At 36.6% G+C, this 16,854-nt stretch overlaps 1 protein-coding gene across 1 annotated transcript in view; it reads left to right on the top strand.

The window, feature by feature from the left end:
* LOC150110685 (influenza virus NS1A-binding protein homolog) overlaps positions 1 to 16,854 on the top strand; it is a 281,744-nt gene that overhangs the window by 41,157 nt on the left and 223,733 nt on the right. The gene's annotated exons all lie outside the window — the stretch shown is intronic.

Genomic DNA, 16,854 nt, shown 5'->3' with positions numbered 1-16,854 from the left:
GAGCAGCAGTTAGCTAATGAAGCCAAAAAGAATCCTAGGGAGTTCTTTTGATATGTAGCCAGCAAAAATAAAAAAAAAATAAAAAATAATGATTATGGAAGGATGACATTGATTGGAGAAATCTAATATAGGTATAGAGAAAACTGTTGTGGAAGATATAGTGGAGATACTTAATGAGCAGTTCATAACGGTTTTTCAATCTTGTGAATGTGACTTCATGGAGAGATTGAGAGCAGTTGATGATGGGGAGGAGAGACTGACTGTAAGTGAGCAAGAGGTATATTGGGAGTTGAGCAAACTAGATGTAAATAAGGCTGTGGGACTTGATAATATATCACCGCGTATTCTGAAGAAATGTGCCAGGGAGTTGATGCCGGCTTTGATATATTTTTTTAATACAAGTCTTGCACTGGGTCAAGTTCCTAAGGAGTGGAATGAGGGCAAGATTATGCCACTTCATAAAGGAGGTGATAGAACTCAAGCATCAAATTATAGGCCTATCTGTGTGTCAGGTGTTGTGATTAAGTTGCTGGAGAAGCTTGTGAGAACTGGGATCCAGAATTGGGTTGACAACAATGGTATTATTATTATTATTATTACCCCAAGACCTCATGGAGTCAAAGACTTATCTGGGAGGTCCTTTTATTACACACACACATCTCATCATACCGTGTCTTAAACACACTCAAACTCCTTGCAGACACCACACTCTCAGGCAAGGCATTCCAATCATTCACAACTCTGGACGAAAAAAATTGTGAAGACAACACAAAAACGTCTGGGAATGATGCAAAGGACACTGACTTGTAGAAGTTGGAAGATTCTTGTTCATTTGTATAAGGCTTTGATTAGGCCACATATGGACTACTTTACCCAGATTTGGTCACCTGGTTTTCAGAAGGAAAAAGAGATGTTGGAAAGGGTCCAAAGGTGATTGGCTAAGGTAGTTTCTGACCTCTGGAATGTTAAATATGAGGAAAGATTGAGAACACGCAATTTACAGAGTCTAGTGGATAGGAGGTAGAGGGGAGTATGATTGAGACCTACAAGTTAATAAGGGGGTTGTTATAGGATCACTATCAGAGAGGTTCTACAGAAAACAGTGGGAGATTTGTAGAGAACCAGAGGTCATCCCTGGAAACTCTATAAAGAGGATGTGAGCAGGGGAGTGAGAAGCAGGTTTTTTGCATGCAGAGTTGTGAATGATTGGAATGCCTTGCCTGAAAGTGTGGTGTCTTCAGAGAATTTGAGTGTGTTTAAAGTGTGGTATGGTAAGCTGTATGTATGATAAAAGAACCTCCTACATGAGTCTTTGACTCCATGGGGTCTTGGGTATTAATAATAATAATTCTATGGCAGATGTCCACACAGTTAGCCTAGTGGCTGTGCGCTCCGCATATGCTTTGAGAAGATGTGTCCTAGGTTCGATTCCCGTTGGAGACATGAGAAGCTTAAGGATCTTCCTCAGCCATAGCCAAGTTAGCCGTTCTTGGGCATGGACAGTAGGGTTTTTCCCCAGTTTATTCTAGGGTTTTTCATCTCGCAAACAGGCAAACCAGACCTATGAACACACAGGGTATAGCCATAGGACACAGCACGGCAAGGAAGGCAACAGGAAACCACCTTGCTCATAGTCACTTCCCTAGTATTGTAGCATAGCGGCCCCTACCATCCGTAAGGATGAAAGGAAATCATTCTATTCCATTTCTATATCAGGTGTGAATGGCTGTAGTGGTGGGAACAGATATAATCCTTATGTTCAGCAATTCTGATGTTGGCTGTCCTGCCTGTTTGGACATGGCAGGATAGTTTACAACCACAAGGGACCTGGTAAACATCTGGTAAACACCAAAGACCAGCCAAAGGGACTTTGGCTGGTCTTTGGTGGAGCAGATAAAGGATGATAATTTTTACATGGTCTGTAAGTGGTTGAAAGGTTACATTTTTTTAAGATTTTTGTTAGTTTTTCAGATATGCCTTGGATATATGGAATAGTAATAGCTTTGGTGTAGTCTGTTCTGGGGAGGAGGTGTGTGGGTTTGGAGTTTTAATATTTTTTGGTTATGATAGGAATTGTAACCATTGGCTAAGAAGGTTTTTTGATGGTGGTCAAGTTCAGTGGAAAGGGCACTGTTATTTGAACTAGTCGGCCGAGTGGTTAGCATGTCCGCTCTCCAGCCAAAAGGCTGCAGGTTCGAATCCCGCCGTGGGCATGGATGTTTGTGGTTGTCTGTAGAAATACTAGTATAAGTAGTGGGCGGTAGATGGCATTGGTGTAGTTGAATTGAGTGGTGGAGAGACAGATAGCTGTAGAGTAGGTGCCCCCCCCTCGAGTCTTTGGACTCCCTGGAGGTGTCACATAATAATAATAATTTAATTCTGTTATATAAAATTTTAATAATTCTATACTATTGGGATGGGGGTGGACTGACTTTTGCAAATGTATTTAACAGTGTGTAGGGGATTTCTATAAATAGAGAATGCCAGGAATCCATCAGGCTAATGTGTACTTAAAGTGTCTAGAAAGGGGAGACTGTTGTTATTTTCTTTTTGTAGTGTGAACTGGATCCAGGGATGGTAATAGATGTGTTAAAAATATGTTGAGATCATCCAGGTCATGCAGCCAAATGTTGATAAATATATTAATATATTCATCTGTGTTGTCGTTTCCTTAAAAAATACTGTTATGAATATCCAACATATAAGCCTTACCACCAGACATGGAGGACAGTTGAGTAAAATCTATTGCTGGAGGGTGTTGGGTGTAATGAATGTGAATGGGTTTAAGATATGGTATGATAGATGTGATATCTTGAGTGAAACCTCCATGATTAGTTCGTTAACTACTTGTTAATTTGAGATCTGTTGGAAACCAATCAGGATATTCTTCCAAGTTTAATCATGTAAATAAACAAGCAAACTGATGAAATACCATACTGTAGAAAATGGTGGTTTCTTTGATAAATGCAAGCAGTTTATGATATTCCAGAAATGTTTTTTTTATGCGACTCTCACTTAGAAAATGGTTAAAGAAAGACTTAGAAAATGTTTCTCTAGTCTGTGACTACAATCAAACTTAGAACAGTCTTTCTTTGGGCACCTCAGCATGAATGCAAACATTGTTTACATCCATGGTACTAATGTACTATAAGTTTACAACCTTTGATGGGTGAGAGTCGCATAAAAAAAACATTTCTGGAATATCATAAACTGCTTGCATTTATCAAAGAAACCACCATTTTCTACAGTATGGTATTTCATCATACAATCTCTGGCATGGGCAGTAGGGTTTTTCTCCCAGATGTTCAAGTTTTTCATGTGACAGTTGTCTTCTGTACTCTCCTTCTAAGATGCTAATTAAAATCACTGCTAGTGATTTTAATTTTTAGCTAGGCTGTGATTAGCTAAGGATGAAGACTAGCTGCCCACTAGTCTTCATAAAATTAGTTAGGGCTAAATGGTCTATGGTCTTGCATACTCTCTTTGGGGAATAAGAGGCATTAGCAGAAGATTATTTTCATGTCCTCTTCTTATTATTATGGTGCATTTTCTATCAAAGGTCAGCAACCATCTTGGTGAACAAACTACATTCTTGCATTGATCTGAGCAATTGTACGCTCCTCTTTCCTGTCCATGTCTTGATGTTGGCAAACCAAGATATTCTTTTTCTTTCTCTAGCTCCTTTGCCATCAGGTCTTCCTACCAAAATGGTTTGTAGAAGCTGATATTTGCCGTTTCTCGTGATGTGGCCAAAATATATTTTTCATTTCTTTGATTGATTATTTGTATGAGATCTTTGGCTTTGCCAATGGATTTTAAGACATCCTCAGTAGTTATTTTTTCTGTCGATGATATCTTTAATATTCATCTATTTAGCCACATCTCAAAGGCTTCAATTTTCTTGATGGTTGTTGCCTTCAATGTCCATCTCTCAACTCGGCATTCGACATCTAACTTCTATTTTTAAATCTTTATTGAGAACATTATTCTGTTCTCTGAGAACAGAATAATGTTCTCATTTTCATGAAAGACTGCTGTGCAACTTTAATTCCTGTCTTTATATCTATTTCAGGATTCCACCTTTCATTAAGCCAGCAACCAAGGTATTTATACCTTAACACTTAATCGATATCCGTGATGTTATCTGTAATTAGCACGGTGTCATCTGCATATTGTAGGTCGTTAACAATCTTTCCATTTATTGTGATTCCCTCTGGACATTCTTCCAAGCCTTTTTAAAGATTACCAGTGAGTATATATTGAACAAGAATGATGAGAGAGAGCATACATCCTTGTCTCACTCCTCTTTTGATGTTGATATCACTGGTGGTAGTTTTGTCTAATTGAATGGTAGCTGATTGATTCCAATACAGATTTCTTATTAGTCACGTCTTTTTCGTCTAGCCCTATTTGTTGATAGACTTCTATTAAGTTAGTGTATCTGACCTTGTCGAAAGCTTTTTCAAAATCTTTGAAACACATAAAGACAGTTTTCTGTTTTTCTATGCATTTGTGTATCAATATTTGGGCACAGAAAAGGGTCTCGCTAGTACCAAAACCGTTCCGAAGCCAAACTGCATTTCACTCAGAGTTTCTTCACATTTTCTGTAGAGGCAATTCTAAATTACTTTCAAAAATATTTTTAATGGTTGGCTCATTAGACTAATAAGTCAGAAGTTGCCACACGATTTTGCTTTGGGTTTGATTGGGATAGTGATAAATGTAGATGTGAGCCAATCTGGTGGAAATTTGCCACTTTTGTATATTTTATTGAACAGTTTTTCAAGAAGTTGGATGTTATCTGGTTCTATTAATTTTAGAAATTCTGTTTGCATGCCATCTGGTCCACTGCCTTTTCCTGTTTTATCTGATCTTATAGCATTCTCTATTTCACATTTCAGAATTATTGGTCCTTGAATGTTATCTTTTATATTTATAGGCTTCTGTCTAGTATCATTGATATATATATCAATGATACTAGACAGGATTTATATTTTATTCAAATCTGTGCTTTATTCTCTTCTTCTAGAACTATTTTTCCGCTTTCATCTCTTAGCGACACTACTTGCGTTTTTCTGAATTTTCCAGAAATTTCATTGATTTTCTTATACAGATTGAAATGGTAATGTTTCTTCTGAAGCAGTTCAATTCCAGCCTAGTTGGCTGAGTGGTTAGCATATCTGCTCTCCAGCCAAAAGGCTGTGGGTTCGAATCCCGCTGTGGGCATAGATATTTGTGATTATCTGTGAAAATACTAGTGATAGTGATGGGCAGTAGATGGTGTAGTTGTGGTTCGTGTAGTTGGTGGAGACAGAGTTGTAAAGTAAGCCCTCCTTCGATGAGTCTTTGGACTCCCTGGAGGTATCATGTAATAATAATAATCTCACTACATAAATTTTTCATCCAATTTTCCGTTGCTTCTTTTATTTTCTTCTTAATGATGTTATGTGTTTCGACATATTTAGTTAGGTCTTTGTTTTTTGTACATTCCTTGTGTATCAATAAGAGAAAGAATCTTATTTGTCATCCATTCCTGTTCCCATAACCTACTTCTTCAATACCTATTGTTATGATGGCATTCTTTAAGCTATTCCAAAGAGATTCCACTCTTTCACTTTCTTCCATGTTAATCTGTTGTAATCGCTGGTTGTGTCTTGTCTCTTTTATTTATCTTCAGGTCTTTCAGTTTTTCTACATTGATTTTTTTTCTCTTTTTTTGTGATTTTTTGGTTGATTTTAATCTAAGACGTATTTCTGCAACTATGAGATTGTGGTCTGATGAGATATCTGCTCCAGGATAAGTCTTGGCACTCTTTATACTAGTGTGGAATCTTTTATTTATCAATATGTAGTCAGTTTGATTTCTGACAATGTTATGTTTGCTATCTTACGATTTCCAAGTGTATTTTTTCTGTCAGGAAGAAATTCTAACAGTTGCAATCGCCTGTTTTAAACCTCCACTCAGGAGACTGTACAGAAGTTTAAAACAGGTGGCAATTGTTAGATTTTCTTCCTGACAGATCTGGACAAGGCGATCTCTTCGTTCATTTCTGGTGCCTAAGCCATGCTTTCCAATTTCTCCATCATCCCCTCTGTCCGCTTTAGCATTAAAGTAACCCATCACTATGTTTATCTCATGTTTCTTTGTTAGGTTTTTAATCTCTTTTAACTCTTCAACTTCTTCTTCACTTTTGTCAGCTGTGGGTGCATAAGCTTGGATGATATTTATATTAACAGGATTTCCCTTAAGTTGTAGTAGCATTATCCTTTCAGAAAATGGGATCCAATTTATTACTGATTTATTGATTTCTTCATCTACTATTACAGCTACACCATGTCAATGTTTTGTTCTCATCTTTCACAGAGTAATACATTGTCATATCTTGTCGACACTTCCCAGATCCTAGCCATCTTGTTTTGCAAATTCCCAAAATCTGGATACCTAGTCTCTTCATTTCTTTTGTGGCATTTCTTAATTTGCCAGCTTCATATAGAGTTCTGACATTCCAAGTTACGATTTTAAAAGTGGTCACCATTTTGAGCCTGGAGATTCTTCACACCTCTGTCCCATTTAAGGGACACCAGGAACTCCAGCCAGTTGTAAGAGTTTGCTCACCATGGTAGTTGTTCTAGAGATAAGATAGAGCAGTAATTTCTCCATTTGCTTTCTGCTCCTCAGTATTACAGATGTATACAATATAATCACATTGCCATCTGCAAATCTCTGATCATAAGCTTTTCCATCATTATTTGGCTTCAACCTTGTTCAGTATTGACAATGCTGTTTCCCAGGGCAATGGTCCCAGCAGGTGCTTATTTAATGGTGGCACTACTCACCATGTCGTCTAGTTGTCATTGGGCTTTGTGAAGTTTTGAGCGAGACAGAGTTGCCACTTCTGCTCTCCCCACATTCTGATAGCTCAGTCACTGTTGGTCCACAGCTGCTTATTTACCAGATTGCTCTGCTTGTATTACAGCTAGCCTCCATATCTGAAGGCTTTTCCCCAATCTGCCACCTGGGAATGTGCCTGGTAGTAGTCAGCTCTGCCCATGTCCTCATAGGGAGGATAAATAAATCCTTCCTATTAAGATTTATTTCTCCTCATCTACAGACCACTCACCTTCCTGGTCACTCGCCTCTGGATCCTCTCCACCAGTTATTCGTTCGCAAGAAACCCAGGTGACCAGACCTGAACACAGTAATCTAAATGTGGTCATATCAAGGCTTTATAATAAAGAGGAATAATAACTCCCTTATCTCTGCTTTTTTGTGTGTTCTTCAGTAATCAAGCAATTCCATGAGCTATCCTGGCTATCTTGGCAATATGCTCTCTAAAGTTTAACTCTCTATCTACTCAAATCCCTGGCTTCATCAATTTTCTTGATTATTAAATATGGTTCCCTCAACATGGTATACAACTTATAATCTTTTTATCCTAAAATGTGTGACTTTTTGTGGTGCTTAAGGGTCAAAGCTGTATAACTGAGAGGAGACCTCCACATACCTTTAAAGGAATGCGGAGAACCGACCAGGGCTTCTGACCTAATGTCCAATCCTCACCTTCTCATGGTGGACCCTGTTGGGTATCTACTTTGATACTAAACGAACGAGGATGGGCTGGCAATTTGGGATTTAGCCGACCAAATTGTATTCTTATTGGTTAAACCAAAATAAAAAATGATGGTACAACATGACAAAATTTCATGCCGGCTGGGGCGTCGCTTGGTTAAACAAGGCCCCCGTTGTTTTCGCCAGGTAACCAGGACGAACAGCGAAAAGTCAGCTACTGGAATAAATCTGAAAACACACCACAACTAAACATCGCCAGAGTTAAAGATCGGTACTATCAACATAAGAAGCCTGAATGGCAAAGAAATGGAGCTAGCTGAGGAATTAGATAAGTACCAGATCGACATAATAGGGGTGACTGAAACAAAAAAGACAAAAACTGGTGAGATCTTTCTGAGCAATAAATACAAAATGTTATATTCAGGCAATGACAATCAAGGAAAAGAAGGAGTAGCCATAGTATTCAAAACAAAATATGAGGCTAATCTTCTTGAATGGCAGGCAGTCTCAAGTAGAGTAATGTGGGCAAATATGAGAATGGGAACTGGACAATGAGACTTATCTGTGCCTATGGTCCCATAGAATGTTCTACTAAGGTAGAAGTGCAGGAATTTTTTGATGCTTTAGAAAAAGCAACTGACACAATGAAAAAGGAAAAGTTGGTCCTTGTTGGGGATCTAAATAGCAGAGTAAGAAATGAGTGTGAGACATACAAAAATATTTTGGGAAAATTTGGAGAAAAGAGCAAAGCTAATAATAATGGCAAATATCTGTTGGATTTCTGCTCAGGACATGGACTGGTTATTACTAACACCATGTTCCAACATAAAAATGTGCACAAATTCACATGGAGAGAAGAGACTAGGAATAAGAAAAGTCTCATTGACTATGTTATTGTTGATAGTGATGTTTTCTCCCTTGTGCAGAGTGTACAAAGGATTTGAAATTGGAAGTTATCGCTATTTAGTCTTGAGCAGGATAAAATTGAATTTCATATTGAACAGAATAACATGTAAGAAAGTTTTAAATCAAATAAAAGTTGAGCAGCTCTTAGATGTGAATTATAGACTAAAATACACAAAGATTATTGAAGAAAAAATGAAAGAGTTTGAGAACAGGAATCAATCCTTGGAGATTCAGTAGCAAGCCTTGAAGAAAGCCCTGATTGACTCAGCTAGAGAGGCATGTGGTGAAGTTGTTTGCAAGGATAGAAAAATTAGAACTCCATGGTGGACACAGGAAGTTAAAGAGGCAGTGAAGGAAAAGAAGAAAGCATATCAAAAGTTCCTGGCAAATAAGTCAGCTTGTGCTCTTAGAGAATACAGAGACAAATACAAGAATGCTAAACACTGTGTGAAACTAGCTAAACAAAAGTCATGGGAGGACTTTGGCAAGAATATAGAAAATAAATATCAAGAAAGTGGCAAAATATTCTGGAGGTTGTTGAAGAAGCTTAGGAATGGAGGGAAAGAGTGCCGTAAAAGGAGTTAGAGATGATAAAGGTGACATGAAAACAGAAGAAAAAGATATCATTGAAGTATGGAGTAATTACTTTGAAAAACTGCTAAATGAAACAAGCAGTGATGACAGCACAGTGGTAAAAAAAACACTGACCAGGCATGCAGTCAGGAATACATATCCATACTTGAAGTAGAAAAAGCCATCAAAGGCTTAAAATGTGGAAAGGCAGCAGGAGTGGATGATATTCGACCAGAAATGCTGAAGTATGGTGGTATAAAAGTCTCTCAGTGGCTGCACTGCATAGTTCAGAAAGCCTGGACAGAGGGACGAATTCCCGATGTTTGGAGTAGAGCTCTCATAGTACCCATATATAAAAAGGGAAATAAAACTGAATGTGAGAATTACATAGGTATTTCTTTACTAAGTGTTCCTTGCAAGATCTATGCAAGTATACTTGAGAAACGATTGAGAAGAATTGTGGAAGAAAAGCTGGGTGAAGAACAAGCTGGATTCAGGTCAAATAGAGGCTGTCAGGATCAGATCTTCACTTTACGACAAATAATTGAGAAAGCATGGGAATATAACAAAGATCTGCATTTAAGTTTTGTTGATTTGGAAAAGGCATATGACAAGGTGCCAAGAGAGAAGCTATTCAATACACTACAGTTATATGGTGTCAATGGGGCATTGTATCAAGCAATACTTAGTCTTTATTTGAGTTGTAAGTCAGCAGTTAGAATTGAAGGAAGTACAGGAAGATGGATTAATGGTAAATCTGGTGTGAGACAAGGATGTACATTATCCCCCTCTGTTATTCATTATCTATATGAATCATTATGAAGGAAAGTGGTATTAAACATGATATCAAAATTGGAGATGTTAATTTCAGCTCTTTGCTTTATGCGGATGATGTTATACTTCTAAATAAATCCACTACAAGTCTGCAAGATTCTCTGACTAAATTGAATAGCTGTTGTAATAGATATGGTATGAAGGTCAGCAATAAAAAGACAAAGACAATGAAAATAGGCAGAATCATTGAAAATGTCAACTGTGTTGTGAATGGAGAACCTGTGGGACAAGTGAAACATTTCAGCTACTTAGGCACAATTTTTAGTGAAGATGGTAAATTAAATATGGAGATAGACAACAGAATCAACAAAGCTGGTATGGTACGAAATCAATTGAATAAATTCATATGGAATAAGAGAGAAATTAGTCAGAACACTAAATTAGCTGTATACAAGACAGTGTTCAAACCAGTTTTAACTTATGGATCTGAGAGCTGGGTCAGAAGTAAAACACTTGACCAAAGACTAGAGACCGCAGATATGAGAGTTCTGAGAAAGATTAGAGGTGTGAAGAAATGGCATCAATGGCAATATCATATTAAAAACGAGGATGTTAGGAAAGAACTTGACATTGTCAGCATCCAGGAATGCGTTAGCAGAGCTAATCTCAGGTGGTATGGTCACTTAAATAGAATGGGAGAGAAAAGATTAGCAAAACAAGTGTTCTCTATCAGGTTGGCAGGAAAACGACCCAGAGGAAGACCAAGATATAGGTAGATTGATATGGTACAAAGTGCCTTAGACGATAGAAATATAAGATAAGTTCAAGTAACAGACTGATCTGGAGAAAAATTGTAGATAGGAAGTTAGTAATGATGTAATTTTTTTCATGTAGTACTGTCATATCCTGTACACCCCTTGAGGGTACATGGCAGGAATTTGATGATGTATGACTTTACACTTTTCCACATACATTAACATCTGTTTTGTTTTGTTCATACCGTGAGCCTGTTTAAATCATCCTGCAAGCTCTCCGCATCACCTTGTTTAATTATTATCCTGCCTAACTTCATATCATCAGAAAACAACTGAATATCTCCATTCAAAAATATGTACATAATCTGTACATAAATGTACATTTATGTACAAATTGAACAGCAGTGGTCCAAGCATAATAGAGCCTTGCAGTACACCACTAGTCACCTACTTTCTCCTGGATTCTGCTTCTCCATATACTACTTTTTTATATCTGTTCATCAGCTACCTTGTATACATATCACTAGCCATATCTGTTTTGTAACTCTGTGCACTACTATTTTACAATTCCAGCTAATTTTATGTGAAGGAGTATTTTCAATGTACTGGCTTCTGATTCTGAGAATTCATTTGGTTTATATGAAATCAAGTTACTTTGTTAGATTCATCACCAAGCCTATCATCAAGGGGAAGAGAATAATAAATTCCATGTATTTTGTTCTTGTTTCATTGTAATTTAATACTATTAAAAATATATACAGTAATCTATTATTTATCCTACCTTCAAAACAATGACCCTTTAATTAAGCCCTTGCATATCAACTGACTTTTGGTATAGGTCACATGTAACTGTACTTTAATTATTTGACCCTTCAATTATCAGAACAGCAAGTTCTGATAATTGAGGGGTCAGATAAATTTTAGATTACTGTGTATATACTCATACGTGCCTTAGGTCCTTCACTTACTTGGATTCAGGTTATGCACATTTGTAGATATGCAATTCCAGTGCTTTTAATTACAATCAGCAATGCCATCTCTCAACCACTGCTTTATAATCAAATTTAGAAAGACACTTAGAAAAGTTTCAAAAATTTACCAGAGAGCTTATGAGAATATAATCTTGGCATTGGAGTTGCCTTGGTTTGCACTACTTAATACATAGGCTGTGCTCACAGCCCATATGGTTGCCTTTTATAGGGTGAGCATACAGGCTTCTAGAAAATTTAAAAAACTTTTAATTTCTTTCTATATTTGACTATAAAATATGGTTGGATTGATAATATCCTCGACTTTAATATAACAGATTCTTTCCTAGTGAGCTAATGTACTGCTGATTATGTCATCACCATTTTGTTTGTTTCTTCCTTTTGCAAGTTGTGTCTCGTCACGGAATCTAGATACGTGTTTATTTTAAACAAAATATAAACTTAAATATATCTCAGAAATGTATTTAAAAGTAATGGGAATAAATATACCCATTCAAAATGATAAGAAGAGGTGCATTATAAATATAGAGACTAAAAGTAGAAATTATTAAATGACATGAAAAGGTAAGGCATTTATAGACATTTCACATATGCTTATGTAATGAATGAATAAATTGTTAGAACTATTGTAAAAGTTAATATTATGCAGTACATGGAAAGTTCAGCTAATGTAATCCACAATCACTTCCAGGAAATGAGGCATATTAATAGAAGAAATGGAAAATTATTATCGATGTTGATTAAAGATATACAACAACGAATGCCGCTGTCTTATTCTAGAATATTCTAAAATTCAAGAATGGGTGGAACAGGATATGATACTCTATAGAGACCAACATGGTTTTGTTAAAGGTCGATCCTGCCTTAGCAATTTATTAACTTTTCATAATAGAATGACATCTGAAATAATAAATTTAGTTTAATCCTTTATCCAAGTGTGAGCAAACAAAGTTTGTGCCTGAAAGTATCTTCAGGACTGGGATGAGGTAATAGTACAACACCGGGCAACTCGTTGCAAAGGGTGGACCAAGCTAACATCACTCCTATCTCAGTATCTCCCATAATGCAAAACACATCTCCTTGTGAATGTGATATGTATAATGTTATGCATTAAGGGGAGGGCCAGTACCTAGACTAGTTTCGACCTTTATTGGTCTCTTCAGTGGGAGCCAGGCCCAGACGTGGAGATACCAGGCAGAAGCAATAGCAAGATCATCTCTACCTATAGGAGTTGCCAAAAGGTATGCCACCTTTTTATTAAATTACTCTGGATTTAGAGAAAGATGTTGAAAGTTTATTTTTCACTTGGTTAGACTATAATAAATTTAGTTTAATCCTTTATCCAAGTGTGAGCAAACAAAGTTTGCACCTGAAAGTATCTTCAGGACTGGGGTAAGGTAGTACAACACTGGGAAACTCATCGCAAAGGTGGACCAAGCAAACATCACTCCTATCTCAGTATCTCCCATAATGCAAAACACATCTCCTTGCGGATATATAATAAGAAATATTTTTTGTTATTACAGCTCTAATATTGATAAAATTGCAGTATTACAGATATTTTTATTTTAAAAAATTCGCAATTTAACGGACACCCCCTTAGCCCCTATTAGTCCTTTAAATCGAGGGTTTACTGTAATTATCTAGTGAGCGTGTTCTGGCGGGTTTGTCTGTTTTTGAAAAGGGAAACCCTTCTATCTCTCTGTGAGACCGAATAGATTCAGAGGATGGTTTTTGTTTGGCTGACTATTTTTGCGTATAACTTAATATTGTACATTACTGTAAAGCAATGCATGGAAGCATCTTTAATCGATTTGCGACAAAATTTTTCTGTAGTGCCACATGTTTGTGGGCGTCTCCATGTCAGTAGAGAAAATGACTTAGAACCATTTGGAATTTCCCGACTGCCTTACAGGACATCGATTCTGCCAATTGCCATCCCAAATTACGGGTGGGCTTCGTTCTCTCCGAATTAGATCACTATAGATTTTCCCATTGCAGTTATATGGTTTATTTTTTTCTTTCTTTCAGGCCATTTCATACAATAACGTGTTGATAATCACCACTACCTTTCAGTAGTTTTATTTCTTTACTTGTACTTTATTCTGCCATTGCATTAGTTTTCCGTGTCTCTGCCTGTTATCCACTTATTCAATATCTTTCATGTTACTTTTTTGTGTGTGTGTGTGTGCAGCTCCTCATATGAAACCAAGTGTGGACAGAATGTGATTAGAGAACTGAACAATGGCATTTGTCATTTATGAAGAAATCCTATTGGATTAAACCCATCAGAGGACAAGATAGGAAGACAAACAAACGTAAAACACTTGCAAGTTTCGGAGTGCACGTTTCAAATTCCTCACGTGTGGACACACTCCATACAAATATGAAAGTGGCTGTTCAATTCAAAGCCTCACACATCTGCTGCAAAATCGTTCGTAGCAAAATTTCTGTTGCACGTTTTCAATTAAGTACTCCAATAGAGGATGATTAAAATTCATCTGATGCAATTAGTAACTATGCTAGTTGTTAGTAAATCTTTAAGTCAGCTGAAATCCGTCTAGAAAGAAGGTTTAAGGCCTGACAGGAATTTATTCTCCAGTTTACTTTATTTCTATTCGATAGTTAATATAAATTCTGTTGCGATGGTGATAATTGTTTTTGGTACTCTTTCTGATCCTTTTAGATTTACATTTTTGAAAATTCTTGGTTCTCTCAACATAAATATGAATCAGATGCAAAGGCTAATCCTGAAAGATTGGGAAATGGAGAAACATCACTTTGACTCGCTGTCATGGAATCTTCATTAATTACAATTATTAATTAGGTTAGTAATTGATGTTGCTAATTAGAACATTGTTACTGTGCAAAGATTGATTTTCATATCTAGGGACTAATTTCTTATGGTAATCTCAAACAGGAAAGGTGAATGAACCTCGTTAGCTATGGATTGATAGTGACAAGTTGCGTTAGTAATATGACAGTGATGTATTAGAGAATTTTTGTCTCTTAACTGCATATGTTCTTGAGCAATTGACCTATTTTGATGAGATGAAATGTTGGTTATCGTTACACTGCGAATTTCCTATTGGGGTTGATTAAAAAAACTAGATTTTATTTCTACCTAGAGCTTTAATGTTCGTTATAAACTAAAATACTATCTGCTATTCTTTTTATATTTTTAATTCACAATAAATTAAATTTCAATTGAGCATTCTCAATCTGTAGTCACTCTTCTGATGCTCTCTCCTTGTAGAAAACCAGATTCTCGTATTTTTAGCATGAGTTGAACTTCAATGCAGCTCGTCTCAAATTATGGATAAGCATCTTCCACTAAGCTATTCATGGCTTCTCTATAGCATTCTTAAAATCATATATTGCTACCATGAAAACAAAGAATCTTTATGATGCTTTTAAACCATCAAATACTGTGAAATTCTTAACTTTAAATGACATCTGAGTTGGACAAAGGAAATGACTACACAGTGGTACTTCTGGATTTTGCTAAGGCTTTTGACAGAATACCCCATGGAATACTGTTGCGCAAATTGGAGCAGATGGGGATGGATACTAAACTGGTGATATGGATAGGAGAATGGCTTAGGGAGAGATGCCAGAAGTTGGTGTATGGAGGAGCAGAGTCCAGGATGAGGCAGGTGACCAGTGGTGTGCCTCAGGGCTCTGTGCTTGGGCCATTGTTGTTTAATTTGTACATAAATGATATAGGAAATGGCTTAAAGGGAGATATTCAGTTGTTTGATGATGCAAAGTTGGGTAGTGCAATAAAAAATCAAGCTGATATTGAGAGTTTGCAGGATGATTTAATTAAGCTGGCAAAATGGGCAAAAGGTAATGGATGTCAGTTCAATGTGGAAAAGTGTAAAGTTAACACACTCCTTATCCAGAGATAGGAGGTTATTATTCCCCTTTATAAGGCGTTGATACTTCCACATTTGGATTACTGTGCTCTGGTTTGGTCACCTGGATTCCTTGGAGATGAGGAAGTTGTGGAGAGGATTCAGAGGAGAGCGACTAAGTTGGTGAGCGATGTAAAAAATGCTCCCTACATTGGTAGATTGAGAGCTTGTGGATTGCAGAGGTTGGTTGATAGGCAGAGAAGAAGGGATATGATAGAGACATTTAAATTACTAAAAGGTTTTTATAAGATTGATGCAGGGGAAATGTTTCAGCTGTGTTGATAGTGATGGAAGGACAAGAGGTCATCCCTGGAAATTAAGGAAAAGTGTGGTTAACAAGGATGTGAGAATGAGGTTTTTCACCTGGAGGGTGGAGAATGAGTGGAATGCATTGTCTGACTCAGTTGTGAGTTCTTCATCTGTAAATGAATTCAAGAAGAGATATGATAGATATTGTTTTGATAGTTTGGGTCTCCCACGATGAGTCTACTGACTCCATGGAGATACCTGTAATAATAAAAATAATTCTTATAGAAGAGAACTCGAGATGCTGTTGCATGTCGTAAACTGATTTATGATGATGAAAAAAGGAAGAAAAAAACTGCAGGAGTATCGACTGCACATACAACTATTACATATTCATAAAGATATATAATACTGTTTGTATTAGTTTTCTTACATATGCTTTTATATTTACAGTATCTGCTCGATAGGTTACTGAATAAACTTTCATTTTCTCAAAGTTTGCTTTTCATAAATACAACCTATTGTAGCTTTAATTAGCTATGATGTACTTTGAACCAAACATGTATGTCAAAAATGCATGCATGTAATTACAGTTCAACTTACACAGATTCTCAACTTGCATGGAAACATTTGGAACAAATTAACGTAAAAAAATATGTAAAAAATAAAATGAACAGTAACCACTTGAGCTTTGTTGTAATGTCAAGAATTCTATCACAAACAGTTATTATAGTAAGAAATGTTGTAAAAAAAGAAATGAGTTTCTTTCATTTTTAGGTATTCCCATAAAATGTTCACTCATTATGGATGATCCACACAACACCATGTTATTCCTGAAATTAATTTTCATTGACACTGTACTTGTCATTCCTGCTTATAGCCGCTCTGGTTGTTCAGTGTTGATCATGAAAAAAAAAATCTTTTTCATGTCCTAGCAAACCTTGCTCATAATTTGCAGGCATGATTTCTTGTTCTTTTCCCACCTGCCATGATTTGAAAAATCTCTCCCGTATAAACTTGTATGATTTATGAAATTATTGATTTTGGTGAGGCACGGTTGACATAAGATCTGGCATTGACAGGGGAATATAACATGATGGATATTGCAATTTTTGAAAAGAAAG

This window comes from Typopeltis vanoorti, chromosome 1, assembly GCF_054136105.1.
Source record: "Typopeltis vanoorti isolate ZY-2024b chromosome 1, IOZ_Tvanoo_1.0, whole genome shotgun sequence".
NCBI classification, from domain to species: domain Eukaryota; kingdom Metazoa; phylum Arthropoda; class Arachnida; order Uropygi; family Thelyphonidae; genus Typopeltis; species Typopeltis vanoorti.
Note: the sequence above shows the minus strand (reverse complement) of the source record. Positions and strands in the feature narration are given on the sequence as shown.